Source organism: Pseudophryne corroboree, chromosome 7 (assembly GCF_028390025.1).
Source record: "Pseudophryne corroboree isolate aPseCor3 chromosome 7, aPseCor3.hap2, whole genome shotgun sequence".
Taxonomy (NCBI): Eukaryota; Metazoa; Chordata; class Amphibia; order Anura; family Myobatrachidae; genus Pseudophryne; species Pseudophryne corroboree.
Genome location: NC_086450.1, coordinates 231,547,726 through 231,568,585, shown reverse-complemented (window position 1 = coordinate 231,568,585; position 20,860 = coordinate 231,547,726).

Below are 20,860 nucleotides of genomic sequence, written 5' to 3'. Positions count from 1 at the left end.
GTACTAAACATGATATATTCTATGGGGTGTCATAAGCAAGTCATTAGAATACTTTACTACAAAAGTTGTAAAATATATGCATTAAAAATTTGAGGAAACAAAGAGAAAATAAAGCTATCTATTGGGTTTCACTAACAAGTACATTGGAAGACTTGACTACTGTTGTTAAAAGACATGCATTACATGGTATTGAGCCACAAACCACAATGCAGACTAGTAAAATAAAAATAAACTTACATGGGATTCGAACCTATGTGAGGAGTACATTGATAGTACAATACCAACACTCTACCAACTGAGCTACCCAGTCTGAACACAAATGGCACAAAATTTATCAGAGATTTAAGTAAATAAGCTACAATTTCCAAAGTACTAAACATGATATATTCTATGGGGTGTCATAAGCAATTCATTAGAATACTTTACTACAAAAGTTGTAAAAGATATGCATAAAAAATTTGAGGAAACACAGAGAAAATAAAGCTATCTATTGGGTTTCACTAACAAGTACATTGGAAGACTTGACTACTGTTGTTAAAAGACATATGCATTACATGGTATTGAGCCACAAACCACACTAGTAAAATAAAAACAAACTTTGATGGGATTCAAACCTACGTGAGGTTCTCATTGATAGTGCAAGACCAACACTCTACCAACTGAGCTACCCAGCCTGAACACTAATGCTGCAAAATATATCAGGAATTTAAGTAAATAAGCTACAATGTCCAAGGTACTAAACATGATATATTCTATGGGGTGTCATAAGCAAGTCACTAGAATACTTTACTACAAAAGTTGTAAAAGATATGCATTCAAAATTTGAGGAAACAAAGAGAAAATAAAGCTATCTATTGGGTTTCACTAAAAAGTACATTGTAAGACTTGACTACTGTTGTTAAAATATATGCATTACATGGTATTGAGCCACAAACCACAAAGCAGACTAGTAAAATAAAAACAAACTTACATGGGATTCGAACCTATGTGAGGTGATCATTGATAGTGCAAGACCAACACTCTACCAACTGAGCTACCCAGCCTGAACACTAATGCTGCAAAATATATCAGGAATTTAAGTAAATAAGCTACAATGTCCAAGGTACTAAACATGATATATTCTATGGGGTGTCATAAGCAAGTCATTAGAATACTTTACTACAAAAGTTGTAAAAGTATACATAAAAAATTTGAGGAAACACAGAGAAAATAAAGCTATCTATTGGGTTTCACTAACAAGTACATTGGAAGACTTGACTACTGTTGTTAAAAGACATATGCATTACATGGTATTGAGCCACAAACCACAATGCAGACTAGTAAAATAGAAATAAACTTACATAGGATTCGAACCTAGGTGAGGTGTACATTGATAGTACAATAGCAACACTCTACCAACTGAGCTACCCAGTCTGAACACAAATTGCTCCAAATTTATCAGAGATTTTAGTAAATAAGCTACAATTTCCAAGGTACTAAACATGATATGTTCTATGGGGTGTCATAAGCAAGTCATTAGAATACTTTACTACAAAAGTTGTAAAAGTATACATAAAAAATTTGAGGAAACAGAGAAAATAAAGCTATCTATTGGGTTTCACTAACAAGTACATTGGAAGACTTGACTACTGTTGTTAAAAGACATATGCATTACATGGTATTGAGCCACAAACCATAATGCAGACTAGTAAAATAAAAACAAACTTACATGGGATACAAACCTATGTGAAGTTTACATTGATAGGGCAAGACCAACACTCTACCTACTGAGCTACCCCGTCTGCACGCAAAAGACATAAAATATATCAGAGATTTAAGTAAAAAAGCTACGACGTCCAAGGTACTAAACATAATATATTCTATGGGGTCTCATAAGCAAGTCATTAGAATACTTTACTACAAAAGTTGTAAAAGATATGCATTCAAAATTTGAGGAAACAAAGAGAAAATAAAGCTATCTATTGGGTTTCACTAACAAGTACATTGGAAGACTTGACTACTGTTGTTAAAAGACATATGCATTACATGGTATTGAGCCACAAACCACAATTCAGACTAGTAAAATAAAAACAAACTTATAGGGGATACAAACCTATGTGATGTTACATTGATAGTGCAAGACCAACACTCTACCAACGGAGCTACCCAGTCTGAACACAAATGGCACAAAATATATCAGAGATTTAAGTAAATAATCTACAATGTCCAAGGTACTAAACATGATATATTCTATGGGGTGTCATAAGCAAGTCATTAGAATACTTTACTACAAAAGTTGTAAAAGATATGTATTAAAAAATTGAGGAAACAAAGAGAAAATAAAGCTATCTATTGGGTTTCACTAACTAGTACATTGGAAGACTTGACTACTGTTGTTAAAATACATATGCATTACATGGTATAGAGCCACAAATCACAATGCAGACTAGTAAAATAAAAACAAACTTTGATGGGATTCAAACCTACGTGAGGTTCTCATTGATAGTGCAAGACCAACACTCTACCAAACTGAGCTACCCAGTCTGAACACAAATGGCACTAAATATATCAGAGATTTAAGTAAATAATCTACAATGTCCAAGGTACTAATCATGATATATTCTATGGGGTGACATAAGCAAGTCATTAGAACACTTTACTACAAAAGTTGTAAAAGATGTGCATTAAAAATTTGAGGAAACAAAGAGAAAATAAAGCTATCTATTGGGTTTCACTAACAAGTACATTGGAAGACTTGACTACTGTTGTTAAAAGACATACAGATGTGTCCACGATTACCTTTCTGAAAAAGGGTGCCATGGCAGTCAATTTGGCAGGACATAAGTTCATTGTGTTGTTCTGCCGTGATGTTGTGCCTTGACAATTCATAGTTTCACCACTGGGTGGCCAGTGCATCATGTAACGTAGCTTTCCACATACAGTACATTTGGTCTAGAAAAGATTTTTTCCAATTACAGAAAGAGGACAAATGAAGAATGACTATCGGACACCAAGGTAGTCTAGTGGACTAATGCTTTGATTTAGTAAACCAAGTACCCAGGTTCGAACCCCAGGAAAGCAACTTTACTTTTATATAAATTTTAATTCTTAAAAATGTAATTTAAATATAAGCTGCTTTGTTCATAGGAATTTTTTTTAGGAATGGCAAACAGGGTATTGGGATTACTTTCACTCCGATTATGGTGAGGGAGGGGCACACAGAGCCACTGCTGGCTGTGATCAGGGAGGGTGTGTGGAGGAAGAGACCTGCTTTGAATTCATTGCTAAAGCTGTCCATACTGTACATTGAATGATATTGTTCCAACCAGCCAACTCTGACTCTGTCTCTCTCCTGACTCTGTCTCTGTGTGTCACTCTCCCTCTAAGTTTGACTCTCTCCCTTTGACTCTACTGTATCTCTTTCCTCCTGACTCTCTCTTCCCTGACTTTGTCTCTCAGTGTCTCCCACCATCTAATTGTCTTTCTAGTAGACTTTATCTCTCTCCCCTGACGCTATTTCTCTCACATGACTCTGTCTCACTGTCTCTCTCCATCTGACTTTATCTCTCCCTCTAACTTTATCTCTTTCATTGACTCTGTCTCTCTCCCCTTAATTTTCTCTCTGTGTCTCTGTCCCCTGACTTTGTCGTTCTCTCCTCCTGACTCTATTGCTCTCCCCCTAACTCTGTCTCTGTGTCTCCCACCCTCTGATTTTCTTTCTCCTATACTTTATCTCCTTCCCCATGACTCTGTCTCTCTCACATGACTCTGTCTCAGTATCTCTCACCATCTGACTGTCTCTCTCCCTCTAACTCTATCGCTCTCTCTCCTTTAATCTATCTCTCCCCTTCACTATCTCTGTGTCTCTGTCCCCTGAATTTGTTGCTTTCTCCTCCTGACTCTATCGCTCTCCCCCTGACTCTGTCTCTTAGTGTCTCCCACCCTCTCATTTTCTTTCTCCTAGACTTTATCTCTCTCCCCTGACTATTTCTCTCTCACATGACTCTGTATCTTCATCAAACTTTGTCTCTCTCCCTATAACTCTATTGCTCTCTCTCCTTGACTATCTCTCTATGTCTCTGTACCCTGAATTTGTCACTCTCTCCTCCTAACTCTATCGCTCTCCCCCTGACTCTGTCTCTCACCCTTTGATTTTCTTTCTCCTAGACTTTATCTCTCTCCCTCTGACTATCTCTCTCACATGACTCTGTCTCACTTTGTCTCTCCATCAAACTTTGTCTCTCTCCCTCTAACTCTATCGCTCTCTCTCCCTTTAACTATCTCTGTGTCTCTGTCCCCTGAATTTTTTTGCTCTCTCCTCCTGACTCTATCGCTCTGCCCCTGACTCTGTCTCTCAGTGTCTACCACCCTCTAATATTATTTTTCCTAGACTTTATCTCTCTCCATCTTACTCTATCTCTCTAACATGACTCTGTCTCACTTTGTCTCTCTCCATCTAACTCTATCTCTCCTTGACTCTATCTCTCTCCCCTTTACTGTCTCTCTGTGTCTCTGTCCCATGACTTTGTCGCTCTCTCCTCCTGACTCTGTCTCTGTGTCTCCCACCCCCTGATTTTGTCTTTCAAGTAGACTTTATATCTCTCCCCTGACTATCTCTCTCACATGACTCTGTCTCACTTTCTCTCTCCATCTGACTTTCTCTCTCCCTCTAACTCTATCTCTCTCCCCTTAATTATCTCTCTGTTTCTGTCCCCTGACTTTGTCACTCTCTACTTCTGACTCTATCGCTCTCCACCTAACTCTATCTCTGTGTCTCCCACCCTCTGATTTTCTTTCTCCTAGACTTTATCTCCTTCCCCCTGACTCTGTCTCTCTCACATGACTCTGTCTCAGTGTCTCTCTCCATCTGACTGTCTCTCTCCCTCTAACTCTATCGCTCTCTTTCCTTTACTCTCTCTCCCCTTAACTATCTGTGTCTCTGTCCCCTGAATTTGTCGCTATCTCCTCCTGACTCTATCGCTCTCCCCCTGACTCTGTCTCTCAGTGTCTCCCACCATCTGATTTACTTTCTCCTAGACTTTATCTCTCTCCTCCTGACTATTTCTCATATGACTTTATCTCCATCAAACTTTGTCTCTCTCCCTATAACTCTATTGCTCTCTCTCCTTGACTCTATCTCTCTCCCCTTAAATATCTCTCTATGTCTCTGTCCCCTGAATTTGTCACTCTCTCCTCCTAACTCTATCGCTCTCCCCCTGACTCTGTCTCTCAGTGTCTCCCACCCTTTGATTTTCTTTCTCCTAGACTTTATCTCTCTCCCTCTGACTATCTCTCTCACATGACTCTGTCTCACTTTGTCTCTCCATCAAACTTTGTCTCTCTTCCTCTAACTCTATTGCTCTCTCTCCTTGACTCTATCTCTCTCGCTTTAACTATCTCTCTGTGTCTCTGACCCCTGAATTTGTCGCTCTCTCCCCCTGACTCTCTCAGTGTCTACCACCCTCTAATTTTCTTTCTCCCAGACTTTATCTCTCTCCCTCTGACTATCTCTCTCACATGACTCTGTCTCACTTTGTCTCTCTATCAAACTTTGTCTTTCTCCCTCTAACTCTATTGCTCTCTTCTTGACTCTATCTCTCTCCCCTTAACTATCTCTCTGTGTCTCTGTCCCATGACTTTGTCGCTCTCTCCTCCTGACTCTATTGCACTCCCCTAGCTCTGTCTCTCATTGTCAAACACCCTCTAATTTTCTTTCTCCTAGACTTTATCTCTCTCACATGACTGTTTCACTTTCTATCTCCATCTGACTTTGTCTCTCACCATCTAACTCTATCTCTCTCCCCTTATCTCTCTCTGTGTCTCTGTCCCCTGATTTTGTTGCTCTCTCCTCCTGACTCTATCGCTCTCCCCCTAACTCTGTCTCTCAGTGTTTCTCTCCCTTTTACTTTCTCTTTCCATAGGACTCTAACCCTCTCCCTCTGACTATCAGTAACCGTTACAAATTTCTCCCTTCCCCCCTACTCCCTTCCTCCCTGTACAGAACCCTGTGCTTGGGTACTTCAAAAACATGGCTATGGGTGGGTGCTTCAAAATTTAGAAAAAAATCTAGCTTCTGTCACAAAATAAGTCTGTTGCTGACCTACAGCGATCAGTGGGTTTTTACAGCCATTTCTGTACAATGACATTGAAAACGTGGTTTACTATTACAATGATAGTTTATTGTAATGTTAGCAGCCACACAGCAAAACACAAGCTAAAAAACATTCTCCATAAAGGAGCTGCACAATAAAGAGCATATTACCCCATATTAATAAAGATCTGTTTACAGACTACAGTGAGTGGCCAATTAAACACAGGAAATTAGCAATCATGCCATAGCTTTAGAGTCCAATTCCTAAATGTGTACAGTAGGTGTGAAAATCTCAGTGTGTGAGGCATTTGAAGTAGATTCCTTGGAGAGTATAGATAGCATATATCCTGTCTGGGGGATGGCCTGGGATTTGAAATGAATAATTCAATTCCAATTTAAGTGTTTTCAGCTTCTAACTTTAGTCTATGCAGCTATAATATCAAAAGTTTTTTTATACATTTCTTGTTCCTTGCAATAAACAAATATGGTATGTATGTAAAAATATAATTGATTCAGCTTCCTTCATAACTGGTCAAATAATGTAAAATGCTCAGGAAATGCACTCTTGGATCTGAGGGGAGCCTGTGCCATGCTTTAGAGGAGAGTAGGGAGTGGGCATCACAGCATCTACTGTATAAAAGGGCCTACACAGTACACATGGGGTGACTGTGCTGAGTGATCTGAGCAATGCTAGATCACTCAGCAAGATTACTCAGCACACAGTGCTGCACAGCAACGTGTCAACGATGTGTGCTGAGCGATCTGTCAGGACCAGTGAACACTGGCCCTGACAGGCGATCTGACTAGATTTATCCTGCATGCAGGATCTTAATAGCTGCACCATTGCGACAACTGAACATCTATGTACTTGGGATATACAGTACCTATCACCCACATAATCACTGTTGAAGTCTGGTTCCAGTTTAAGAAATATAGCATCATAACTATTTATTTACAGTTTCTTACATAGCGCAGCATAATTCTTTCCCATTGGTCCATTTAAAAAATATTAGTTATTTTGTGTGCACTGTGACTGTGTAAAGTAATTGCTATCACACAGAGCTGCCACTGCTGTGATCGGGGAGGGAGGGGGATGGGAATTGCTTGAGCTGTGTGCACTGTGCCTGATTGTTGTCATTCTGTTGGGGGAGGGGAGTACACACAGAGCTGCATAAAGGGGGTCATTCCAAGTTGATCGCTAGCTGCCGTTGTTCGCAGCACAGCGATCAGGCTAAAAATCTGCATTTCTGTGCATGCATATGCCCCGCAATGCGCACGCGCGATGTACGGGTACAAAGCCCTTTGTGGTTTTGCACAGGTTCTATCGAAGTTTTCCTTCACACTGGCGCCCGCTAGAAGATTGACAGGAAGGGGGCGTTTCTGAGTGTCAACTGACCGTTTTCAGGGAGTGTTTGGAAAAACGCAGGCGTGTCTGAAAAAATGCAGGCGTGGCCAGGCATTCGCTAGGCGGGTGTGTGATGTCAAATCCGGACACGAATAGGCTGAAGTGATCGCAAGCACTGAAACTGCACAAACTGTTTTTGCAGAGCTCGGCTGCACATGCGTTTGCACTTCTGCTAAGCTAAAATACACTCCCCAGTGGGCGGCGGCATAGCATTTGCACGGCTGCTAAAATTAGCCAGCGAGCGATCAACTCAGATTGACCCCCAATGCCTGGTGCTCAGACGTGCATTAAATGCTTTGCTCACTACAAGGATACTAAAGGTTATGATTTGTGACATGGATAGACAAGGATGGAAAAAGTAAAAAAATATGAAAAAAATTCCCAAAACCTTGTTGTTGACCATATGTGTGTTTTGACCATTTCCATGTCGACCATTTGCTGCTGTGAGTAGTTGTTTCCTGATTTGGGAGCAGCCGGTATATAATGAGCTGTCCAGGCTCATGGTAGTATTATGTAGTTTCAGGGGTGGTGATATCTGCGCTCACCTGATGTCTAGGTGTATGTGTCTTACATTATTACCAGTAATTTATATAGCGCACACATATTCCGCAGCGCTTTACAGAGAATATTCAGCCATTCACATCAGTCCCTGCCCCAGTGGAGCTTACACTCTATATTACCTACCACATGTACACACACACATTTGCACAAGGGTTAATTTTGTTAGGAACCAATTAACCTATCACTATATTTTGGGATTGTGGGAGGAAACCGGAGTACCCGAAGGAAGCGCACTCAAGTACGGGGAGAATATACAAACTCCGCACATTACAATGAGTGTACAATGGTGTATTTGTAGTGTTCTTTATTGCGACACAATGCTCAGGTCACATGCATATTAATTAGACAGGTAAAAAGAGAGGTTTTTTAAAACCGCACAGGACATGTGTTTGGTTCACACTATGATTAGTTAGAATTTCAAAAAACCAACATAAAGGCAATAAAGGATCAAATACTCCTGGCACTTGGTTGGTGGTGCACCCAGAAAAAATAGTTCAATAAACTTTAAGCTTAGTACATCAGGCCCAGTGCACCGTCCCAAGACAGACAACTAATTAGGTTTCCATTTGCCCTCCCCCCTGCCTTATGTTAATGCTAATTGATGTTGTATTGAGACTTTTGTGCAGTCTCTTACTCACAAAGTAGCACATGCACTGTAAAGGGTCAATTACTCCTGGCACTTGGTTGGTGGTGCTCCCAGAAAAAATAGTACAATATATTGTATAAATGGAAAATCTTTACATAGGAGGTAAAGACAAAAAGAGACTTTAAGTCTGTCCTGAGGCACGCTTGTCAAAAATGATTAATAAAATATAACTTTTAATATTCACAATTAAAAAAGATCATCTCACAAAGCGACATGGCAACATGTAAAAATTGTAATCATAAACTTTTTGATACGGTAATCCAATGTATTATAGCGAAATATACAGTATGCGGTATTGAAATACCAAAAAATCTCTCAGAGGTTTATTACCTAGTTACAATACTTTGAGAGAATTGGCTTCTCTATACTCACAACTTAACCACCAAACAATTGCAAAAAATAACAAGTATCGATAGTGCCTTTTAATTAGTATCATAATTTCCATATCAAATCTCTGTGTGAAGTTTGCCCGGCTGCTGGGATGAGAGAGCCAGGTACCTGTATGGAAGTTACTGTAAGATGAGAGATGTATTGGAGATATATTAATACTACACAATTAGCTGCCGCTGCTGATATTCCCGTGTGCCTGATGGATAAATTGCCCTGCACATATGGATGTCCATGTTGCTGCCCACGGTGCTGTTGGTGGCTAGAGGTGGGAGGAGAAGCCACTGGCATCCATGATTCTGCTGACCGGTAGTTGGACCCGGTCACATGCTCGTTGCCAGGGGTTACATGCTCGTTGCCAGGGGTTACATATGCTTGTTGCCATAGGGGTTACATGTTTAGTGCCAGGGGGTTACATGCTCAGTGTCAGGGGGTTACATGCTAATTCTGGGTAGCGCTGGGTAATGGTCTAGTAATACCTCTAGCATCTGTCTCCTAGAAGGCAGCTGCCATTTTTAAAGGGCCGTCTTCCATGCTGTCTGCATTGAATCTGCAGCTTCCAGTAGTAGGTAGAGCCTAAGCGTCTATTGGACCGGTGCTGCGCCCCCCCCCCCAGGACTCAGCCATCCAGGCTGCAGCCTTATGGCTGCTCAGGCCCCGGGTCTCATGTTTCTTCACCCGCTTGTATGGCAGACAGAGCACTGAGTGACTTATTATGGAGCACAGCCCCAGCACTGGACTGATTTATGGCAGACAGGCGCAGCACCTACTTGTATGGCAGACAGAGCACCCAGTGACTTATTAAGGCAGCACAGCCCCAGCACTGGACTGATTTGTGGCAGACAGGTGCAGAACCCACTTGTATGGCAGACAGCGCACTCTGTGACTTATTATGGTAGCACAGCCCCAGCACTGGACTGATTTGTGGCAGACAGACGCAGCACCCACGTGTATGGCACACAGAGCACCCAGTGACTTATTATGGCAGCACAGCCCCAGCACTGGACTAATTTGTGGCAGACAGGTGCAGCACCCACTTGTATGGCAGACAGAGCACCCAGAGACTTATTATAGCAGCACAGCCCTAGCACTGGACTGATTTGTGACAGCACAGGACAACAGCACCAACAGCAGAACAAGCACCCGCCCCATGCCACCCTTCCCGCCACTCTCCCACAGACAGACAACAGACACGTCCGTCCTGCTCCCTCTCCAATGCTGAAGTGAAAATTGCAGCAAGAAGTGTGGAATAGTATATAGTCCAGATCTCGCGAGAATCCGACAGCGGGATGATGACGTTTTGTCTCGTTCTGGGATCTGAGTCTGGCAGGAAAACCCGAGCCGGACTCTGATCCCGGCTCGGATTGGGAAGTTTGTGTGGGCTCAGATCTTGTAGCTCTCAGCCCGATCATCCCTACCTACTATTAGTATGAACAGCATTTGATGATGAAAGAGGAAGAGAAAGCAGTTATTTTTTTCCCCAATACAGTGTGCAATCCAGAGATTATTATGGGTTCATGAACAAAGCCTAAATTGTCTCAGTTACTGTATTGCTAAAACCTATTGCTTCTCTTTAATCCAATGGATATATTATACTTTTCTTTTCTGCTGTTGAATAATGGGGCCTACACACTGGGGTGACTGCAGTCAGTGATCTGAGCAATGCTAATTCACTTAGATCGCTCAGCAAGATCGCTCAGCACACAGCGCTGCACCAGCGATGTGTGCTGAGCGATCTGTCACTGCCCATGTTCTCAATAGAGAAAACACGGGAGATAACTAGATCTTTCAAGCATACAGTATCTAGACGGGCGGTAACGACGCGCATCACTATTGCTATAGTCCACACACAGAGTGATTTGTGCTGAATTTCTAGTCGATTCAGTCAAATCACTTAGAAAAGCAGCCTAAATCGCTATGTGTGTAGGGGGCCTACACACGTAGCGATTTAGGCTGCTTTTCTAAGTGATTTGACTGAAGTCTTGACTTAGTCAATTTTTTCTGGACAAAGCAGGCTTGTGAAAAGGTGTTAAGCCTCGGCGTTGAACGGTGAGTGCTGATGCGTACTCCCGCTTCATCGACGGTGGCTGCCGTTCATCTGCTGGTATTACCAGCAGATGAACATCAGGGTGGACGGTTTTCCATAGCGTCCTGCTATGGAAAGCCATTCACTCCCGCTGACATCGCTGGGCAGGGGGAAAATCGCTCTGTGTGTATGCGCTGAGTGATTTTCAGCCCAACGATGTCAGCGATCACACGGGCCTCCTGCTCTCCTAAAGTGCCCCTGCTTTCATCTATTGTTTGCCTCAGCACACAGGGGGAAAGAGAAATTAATTTGGAGACAGTTGGTAAGATGTACTAAGCCTTAAAAAGTGATAAAGTGGAGGGTGATAAACCACCAACCAATCAGCTCCTAACTGTCATTTTTCAAACACAGCCTGTGACATGGCAGTAAGGAGCTGGTTGGATGGTACTTTATCACTCTCCATTTTATCACTTTTTAAGCTTAGTACATCAGGACCAGTGCACCATCCCAAGACAGACAACTAATTAGGTTTCCATTTGCCCTCCCCCCTGCCTTATGTTAATGCTAATTGATGTTGTATTGAGACTTTTGTTCAGTCTCTTACTCACAAAGTAGCACATGCACTGTAAAGGGTCAAATACTCCTGGCACCTGGTTGGTGGTGCTCCCATAAAAAATAGTACAATAAACTGTATAAATGGAAAATCTTTACATAGGAGGTAAAGACAAAAGGAGACTATGGGGTATATTTACTAAGCTCCCGATTTTGACCGAGTTGGTGTTTTTTCATCATAGTGTCATCTCGGGAATTTACTAAAATTAATTCTCGGCAGTGATGAGGGCATTCGTATTTTTTTTGAAGTTAAAGAAAAAAAATACGAATGAATACACCATCGGTCAAACATGCCTGTTATTTTGTACAACTCTGTAATTTACTTAAAATTCGTATTCACAATCACTGCCGGCAATAGCCAAACACTGCCGTGAAAAAATACAAATCGTAAAAAAAAGCAGTTTTCAAAGAGACCTGCTTTTTTTTACCGTGTTCTGATAGGCATACACGGATCAGTGAGATCCGTGCATGTTTATCAGTGGGAAGGGGTGTGAAAGGGTTAAAAATCAGAACAAAAAAATTGCGTGGAGTCCCCCTTCCTAAGCATAACCAGCCTCGGGCTCTTTGAGCCGGTCCTGGTTGTAAAAAAATGGGGACAAAATGACTGGGGATCCCCCATATTTCAACAACCAGCACCAGGCTCTATGCCTGGTCCAGGTGCAAAAAATACGGGGGACAAAAGACATAGGGGTCCCCCGTATTTTTAACACCAGCACCGGGTTCCACTAGTCAGAGAGATAATGCCACTGCCGGGGGACACTTTTATATTGGTCCCTGCGGCCCTGGCATTAAATCATCAACTAGTCACCCCTGGCCGGGGTACCCTGGAGGAGTGGGGACCCCTTAAATCAAGGGGTCCCCCCTCCAGCCACCCAAGGGCCAGGGGTGAAGCCTGAGGCTGTCCCCCCCATCCAAGGGCGGCAGATGGGAGGCTGATAACCATAGTGTAAAAAATAAGAATATTGTTTTTTGTAGCAGTACTACAAGTCCCAGCAAGCCTCCCCAGCAAGCTGGAACTTAGAGAAACACAAGTACCAGCATGCGGGGGGGGGAAACGAGCCCGCTGGTACCTGTAGTTCTACTACAAAAAAAACCCCAAATAAAAACAAAACACACACACCTTGAAAGTTAAAGTTTATTAAACATACATGCACACTTACATTCATACATACTTACCTATGTTGACCAGAAGCAGTCGGTCCTCTTCTCCAGTAGAATCCCGGGGTACCTGTAAATAAAATTTAAACTCACAAAAAATCCTGTGTAGATCGGTCCTGTTCTTTAAATTTGTAATCCAGGGACTTTGCAAAATAAAAAAAACGCATTACCCGGACCACGCACTGAAAGGGGATCCATGTTTACACATGGATCCCCTTTCCCTGTCTGGCGGGACCCCCCCGTGACTCCTGTCAAAGAGGGTCCCTTCAGCCAATCAGGGAGCGCCACGTCATGGCACTCTCCTGATTGGCTGTGCGCTCCTGAGCTGTCAGTCAGGCTGCGCACAGTAGATACAATGTAGCGCATAGGCGCTCCATTGTATCCAATGGTGGGAACTTTAAGTGGGCTCACTCTTGTGGTTGGCCCCACTTAACCTCGTGGTCTCGCTGGATACAATGGAGCGGCTCTACGCTACATTGTATCTACTGTGCGCAGCCTGTCTGACAGTTCAGGCGCTCACAGCCAATCAGGAGAGTGCCATGACGGTGCCCTCCCTGATTGGCTGAAGGTACCCTCTTTGACAGGAGTCACGGGGGGTACCGCCAGATGGGGAAAGGGGATCCATGTGTAAACATGGATCCCCTTTCAGTGCGTGGTCTGGGTAATGCGTTTTTTTATTTTGCCAAGTCCCTGGATTACAAATTTAAAGAACAGGACCGATCTACACAGGATTTTTTTGTGAGTATAATTTTTATTTACAGGTACCCCGGGATTCTACTGGAGAAGAGGACCGACTGCTTCGTGTCAACATAGGAAAGTATGTATGAATGTAAGTGTGCATGTATGTTTAATAAACTTTTACTTTCAAGGTGTGTGTGTTTAGTTTTTATTTGGGTATTTTTTTTGTAGTAGAACTACAGGTACCAGTGGGCCCGTTTCCCCCCCCGCATGCTGGTACTTGTGGTTCTCCAAGTACCAGCTAGCGGGGGAGGCTTGCTGGGAATTGTAGATCTGCTACAAAAAAACAAGGGCCCTCATTCCGAGTTGATCGGTCGCAAGGCGAATTTAGCAGAGTTACACACGCTAAGCCGCCGCCTACTGGGAGTGAATCTTAGCTTCTTAAAATTGCGACCGATGTATTCGCAATATTGCGATTACTAACTACTTAGCAGTTTCAGAGTAGCTCCAGACTTACTCTGCCTGTGCGATCAGTTCAGTGCTTGTCGTTCCTGGTTGACGTCACAAACACACCCAGCGTTCGCCCAGGCACTCCCACCGTTTCCCCGGCCACTCCTGCGTTTTTTCCGGAAACGGTAGCGTTTTCAGCCACACGCCCCTGAAACGCCGTGTTTCCGCCCAGTAACACCCATTTCCTGTCAATCACATTACGATCGCCGGAGCGATGAAAAAGCCGTGAGTAAAATTACTTTCTTCATAGTAAAGTTACTTGGCGCAGTCGCAGTGCGAACATTGCGCATGCGTACTAAGCGGATTTTCACTGCGATGCGATGAAAAATACCGAGCGAACAACTCGGAATGAGGGCCAATATTCTTTTATTTTTACACAAAAGGCTATCAGCCCCTCATCCGCCACCCTTGGATGGGGGGACAGCCTCGAGCTTCACCCCTGGTCCTTGGGTGGCTGGAGGGGGGACCCCTTGATTTAAGGGGTCCCCCCTCCTCCAGGGTACCCCGGCCAGGGGTGACTAGTTGGTGATTTAATGCCAGGGCCGCAGGGACCAATATAAAAGTGTCCCCCGGCTGTGGCATTATCTCTCTGACTAGTAGAGCCCGGTGCTGGTGTTAAAAATACGGGGGACCCCTACGCTTTTTGTCCCCCGTATTTTTTGCACCAGGACCAGGCGCAGAGCCTGGTGCTGGTTGTTGAAATATAGGGGAACCCCTGTCAATTTTTACAACCAGGATCGGCTCAAAGAGCCCGAGGCTGGTTATGCTTAGGAGGGGGTACCCACGCAATTTTTTGGGGGGATTTTTAACACTGTCCACACTTCTTTTAAGGTACACAATGAAGCCCTGCTCGGATTACACTAATCTGGCCGGGATTCATTGTGTTAAGTACGGCAGTGTTTTACTAATCACTCCCGTAAAACACTGCCAGACATTACGAATGACATCGACATCGGAAAACACGACAATGCAGAATACGACAGCATAGTAAATGAGGCGTAAAAAAAAAAAAAAAGTTGCAAATTATCACTCCCGATGTCATTCGTGTTTAACCTTCAACCAAAATCCGAAAATTACTATTTTTAGTAAATATACCCCCTATAAGTCTGTCCTGGGGCACACTTGTCAAAAATGATTAATAAAATATAACTTTTAATATTCACAATTAAAATAGATCATCTCACAAAGCGACATGGCGACATGTAAAAATTGTAATCATAAACTTTTGGTACAGTAATCAAAATTTGTAATCACAAACTTTTTGATACGGTAATCCAATATATCATAACAAAATATGGGCCTAATTCCGATCTGTTCGCACGCTAGCGTTTTTCGCTGTGCAGCAAACAGGTAACTACTGCGCATGCGTATGCACCGCAATGCGCAGGCACGTCGTACGGTTACAAAGCGGATCGTTGCTGTGCACTGGTTCTAGCGAAGAATCCATTCGCACAGCCGATCGCAAGGAGATTGACAGGAAGAGGGCGTTTGTGGGTGTCAACTGACCGTTTTCTGGGAGTATTTGGAAAAACGCAGGCGTGTCGAGGCGTTTGCAGGACGGGTGTCTGACATCGATTCCGGGCTTGAATAGGCTGAAGTGATCGCAGCGGCTGAGTAAGATCAGAGCTACTCAGAAACTGCACAAGCTGTTTTTGTACAGGGCGGATGCACACGCGTTCGCACACTCGCAAAGCTAAAATACACTCCCCTATAGGCGGCGTCTATCTGTTCGCATCGCTGCAACAAATAGCTAGCGAGCGAACAGATCTGAATTAGCGCTCCCTTGATAGTAATTGCTAACTTTGTATTTATAATAATTAATTGGTGGGACAGTACCACCTGTGGGAGTTGCAGGAATCTGGTATACAGAAAATATTCAACAGTTTTTGGTGGTTTGTAAGTGCTGTGTTTTAGTATAAATTATTGGATTTCTGAATTAGGCTCAATATTGAAATATCAAAAACTCTCTCAAAGGTGTATTACCTCGTTACAATACTTTGAGAGAATTGGCTTCTCTATTCTCACACCTTAACCATCAAACAATTGCAAAAAATGACAAGTAGTGCCTTTTAATAAGTATCATTTTCATATCAAATCTCTGTGTTGAGTTTGTATGAACTCTCCATAAGCCCATAATAAATCATAAGGAAATAGATTTTTACAAACATATAGGCAGCATTGTACCAGAACAAAAAAGGGGGTAGGGGACTCCTATCACACAGGCGCCTGGAAAAGCTGCCCTGAATTGTGCTCCTTCCCAAAGTGTCACCACACTTTAAAACAGAGAATGGTCAAAAATTGGTTAGAAGAAGCGTCACACTGTTTGACAGGCAACAGTGCTGGCAGCTTGAAGCTTCCCCCATGCGAGGGCACGCCGTACACTTTTACGGTGTCCATGACGACATATGTCGACATAGCCACCAAAAATCATGAAAAACTCATTGCGACTTTTGTGTGTCAACCTTTCTATATTGACCTATTACTTGTGTCGACCTTTCAATACTGTCTACCTAAACCATGTTGACCTTTCTGATGTGTCGACATATGACCTGTCGACCAATATTGGTCGACCTAATGACTGTTGACCTTCTTATTGTCGACAATATGACCCATTCCAATTACATGCAGCTGGCTCAGCAAGATCGCTCAGCATACAGCGCTGCACAGCGATGTGTCAACGATGTGTGCTGAGTGAACACTGGCCCTGACAGACGATCTGACTAAATTTATCCTGCATGCAGGATCTTAATCGCAGGGCGATAGCGAAATCTGAACATCTGTGTACTTGGGCGATCACTTTAGCCTGTTCTTGGCCGGAAGTGACGTCAGACACCCGCCCTGCAAATGCTTGGACACGCCTGCATTTTTCCAAACACTCCCAGAAAACTGTCAGTTGCCACCCACAAACGCCCTCTTCCTGTCAATCTCCTTGCGATCGCTGTGCAAATCGATTCTTCATTAAATTCAACGCTCAGCAACGATCCGCTTTGTACCCGTATGACGCGCATGCGCATTGCAGTGCATGCGCAGTTTTGTCCTGATCGCACCGCAGCGAAAAAACCTAGCATGCGATCAGGTCGGAATGACCCCCATGGTTTTGCCTATCTGCTAACAAAAATGCTTCGATCAGGTCTGAATTACCCCTCTAGAATCTTTCTCTCAGACTTTCTGCTTACTCAGTTTCTGAAAATGCCACCTGCTGTCTGAAAAGTGGTACTGCATTATATTTCAGACGACTTACACACGGCCTGCCATGTATATATTAGGAGGAAAGCTTATCTCGTGCCATGAATGGCAGGCCATGATACTTTTTTCAGAAAGGTAATCGTGGACACATCTGTATGCATTAAATGGTATTGAGCCATAAACCACAATGCAGACTAGTAAAACAGAAATAAACTTACATGAGATTCGAACCTATGTGAGGTGTACATTGATAGTACAATACCAACACTCTACAAACTGAGCTACCCAGTCTGAACACAAACAGCACAAAATGTATCAGAGATTTAAGTAAATAAGCTACAATTTCCAAGGTACTAAACATGATCTATTCTATGGGGTGTCATAAGCAAGTCATTAGAATACTTTACTACAAAAGTTGTAAAAGTATGCATAAAAAAATTTGAGGAAACACAGAGAAAATAAAGCTATCTATTGGGTTTCACTAACAAGTACATTGGAAGACTTGAATACTGTTGTTAAAAGACATATGCATTACATGGTATTGAGCCACAAACCACAATGCAGACTAGTAAAATAAAAACAAACTTACATGGGATACAAACCTATGTGAAGTTTACATTGATAGTGCAAGGCCAACACTCTACCTACTAATCTAGCCCGTTTGCACACAAAAGACATAAAATATATCAGAGATTTAAGTAAAAAAGCTACAACGTCCAAGGTACTAGACATGATATATTCTATGGGGTCTCATAAGCAAGTCATTAGAATACTTTACTACAAAAGTTGTAAAAGATATGCATTCAAAATTTGAGGAAACAAAGAGAAAATAAAGCTATCTATTGGGTTTCACTAACAAGTACATTGGAAGACTTGACTACTGTAGTTAAAAGATATGCATTACATGGTATTGAGCCACAAACCACAATGCAGACTAGTAAAATAGAAATAAACTTACATGGGATTCAAACCTATGTGAGGTGTACATTGATAGTACAATACCAACACTCTACCAACTGAGCTACCCAGTCTGAACACAAACTACACAAAATTTATCAGAGATTTTAGTAAATAAGCTACAATTTCCAAAGTACTAAACATGATATATTCTATGGGGTGTCATAAGCAATTCATTAGAATACTTTACTACAAAAGTTGTAAAAGTATGCATAAAAAATTTGAGGAAACACAGAGAAAATAAAGCTATCTATTGGGTTTCAGTAACAAGTACATTGGAAGACTTGACTACTGTTGTTAAAAGACATATGCATTACATGGTATTGAGCCACAAACCACAATGCAGACTAGTAAAATAAAAACAAACTTATATGGGATACTAACCTATGTGATGTGTACATCGATAGTGCAAGACCAACACTCTACCAACTGAGCTACCCAGTCTGAACACAAATGGCATAAAATATATCAGAGATTTAAGTAAATAATCTACAATGTCCAAGGTACTAAACATGATATATTCTATGGGGTGTCATAAGCAAGTCATTAGAATACTTTACTACAAAAGTTGTAAAAGATATGTATTCCAAAATTGAGGAAACAAAGAGAAAATAAAGCTATCTATTGGGTTTCAGTAACAAGTACATTGGAAGACTTGACTACTGTTGTTAAAAGACATATGCATTACATGGTATAGAGCCACAAATCACAATGCATACTAGTAAAATAAAAACAAACTTTGATGGGATTCAAACCTATGTGAGGTTCTCATTAATAGTGCAAGACCAACACTCTACCAACTGAGCTACCCAGTCTGAACACGAATGGCACAAAATATATCAGAGATTTAAGTAAATAAGCTACAATGTCCAAGGTACTAAACATGATATATTCTATGGGGTGTCATAAGCAAGTCATTAGAATACTTTACTACAAAAGTTGTAAAAGATATCTATAAAAAAATTTGAGGAAAGACAGAGAAAATAAAGCTATCTATTGGGTTTCACTAACAAGTACATTGGAAGACTTGACTACTGTTGTTAAAAGACATATGCATTACATGGTATTGAGCCACAAACCACAATGCAGACTAGTAAAATAAAAACAAACTTACATAGGATACAAATCTATGTGAAGTTTACATTGATAGTGCAAGACCAACACTCTACCAACTGAGCTACCCCGTCTGCACACAAAAGTCATGAAATATATCAGAGATTTAAGTAAAAAAGCTACAACGTCCAAGGTACTAAACATAATATATTCTATGGGGTCTCATAAGCAAGTCATTAGAATACTTTACTACAAAAGTTGTAAAAGATATGCATTCAAAATTTGAGGAAACAAAGAGAAAATAAAGCTTTCTATTGGGTTTCACTAACAAGTACATTGGAAGACTTGACTACTGTTGTTAAAAGACATATGCATTACATGGTATTGAGCCACAAATCACAATGCAGACTAGTAAAATAAAAACAAACTTTGATGGGATTCAAACCTATGTGAGGTTCTCATTGATAGTGCAAGAACAACACTCTACCAACTGAGCTACCCAGTCTGAATACGAATGTCCCAAAATATATCAGAGATTTAAGTAAATAAGCTTCAATGTCCAAGGTACTAAACATGATATTTTATATGGGGTGTCATAAGCAAGTCATTAGAATACTTTATTACAAAAGTTGTAAAAGATATGCATTCAAAATTTGAGGAAACAAAGAGAAAATAAAGCTATCTATTGGGTTTCACTAACAAGTACATTGGAAGACTTGACTACTGTTGTTAAAAGTCATATGCATTAAATGGTATTGAGCCACAAACCACAATGCAGTCTAGTAAAATAAAAACAAACTTACATAGGATTTAAACCTATGTGAGGTTTAAATTGATAGTGCAAGAATAAGACTCTGCCTACTGAGCTACCCCGTCTGCACACAAATGGCACAAAATTTATCAGAGAGTTAAGTAAATAAGCTACAATTTCCAAGGTACTAAACATGATATATTCTATGGGGTGTCATAAGCAAGTCATTAGAATACTTTACTACAAAAGTTGTAAAAGATATGCATAAAAAATTTGAGGAAACACAGAGAAAATAAAGCTATCTATTGGGTTTCACTAACTAGTACATTGGAAGACTTGACTACTGTTGTTAAAAGAGATATGCATTAAATGATATTGAGCCATAAACCACAATGCAGACTAGTAAAATAGAAATAAACTTACATGTGATTCGAACCTATGTGAGGTGTACATTGATAGTACAATACCAACACTCTACAAACTGAGCTACCCAGTCGGAACACAAATGGCACAAAATTTATCAGAGATTTAAGTAAATAAGCTACAATTTCCAAGGTACTAAACATGATATATTCTATGGGGTGTCATAAGCAAGTCATTAGAATACTTTACGACAAAAGTTGTAAAAGATATGCATAAAAAATTTGAGGAAACACAGAGAAAATAAAGCTATCTATTGGGGTTCTCTAACAAGTACATTGGAAGACTTGAATACTGTTGTTAAAAGACATATGCATTACATGGTATTGAGCCACAAACCACAATGCAGACTAGTAAAATAAAAACAAACTTACATGGGATACAAACCTATATGAAGTTTACATTGATAGTGCAAGACCAACACTCTACCTACTGAGCTA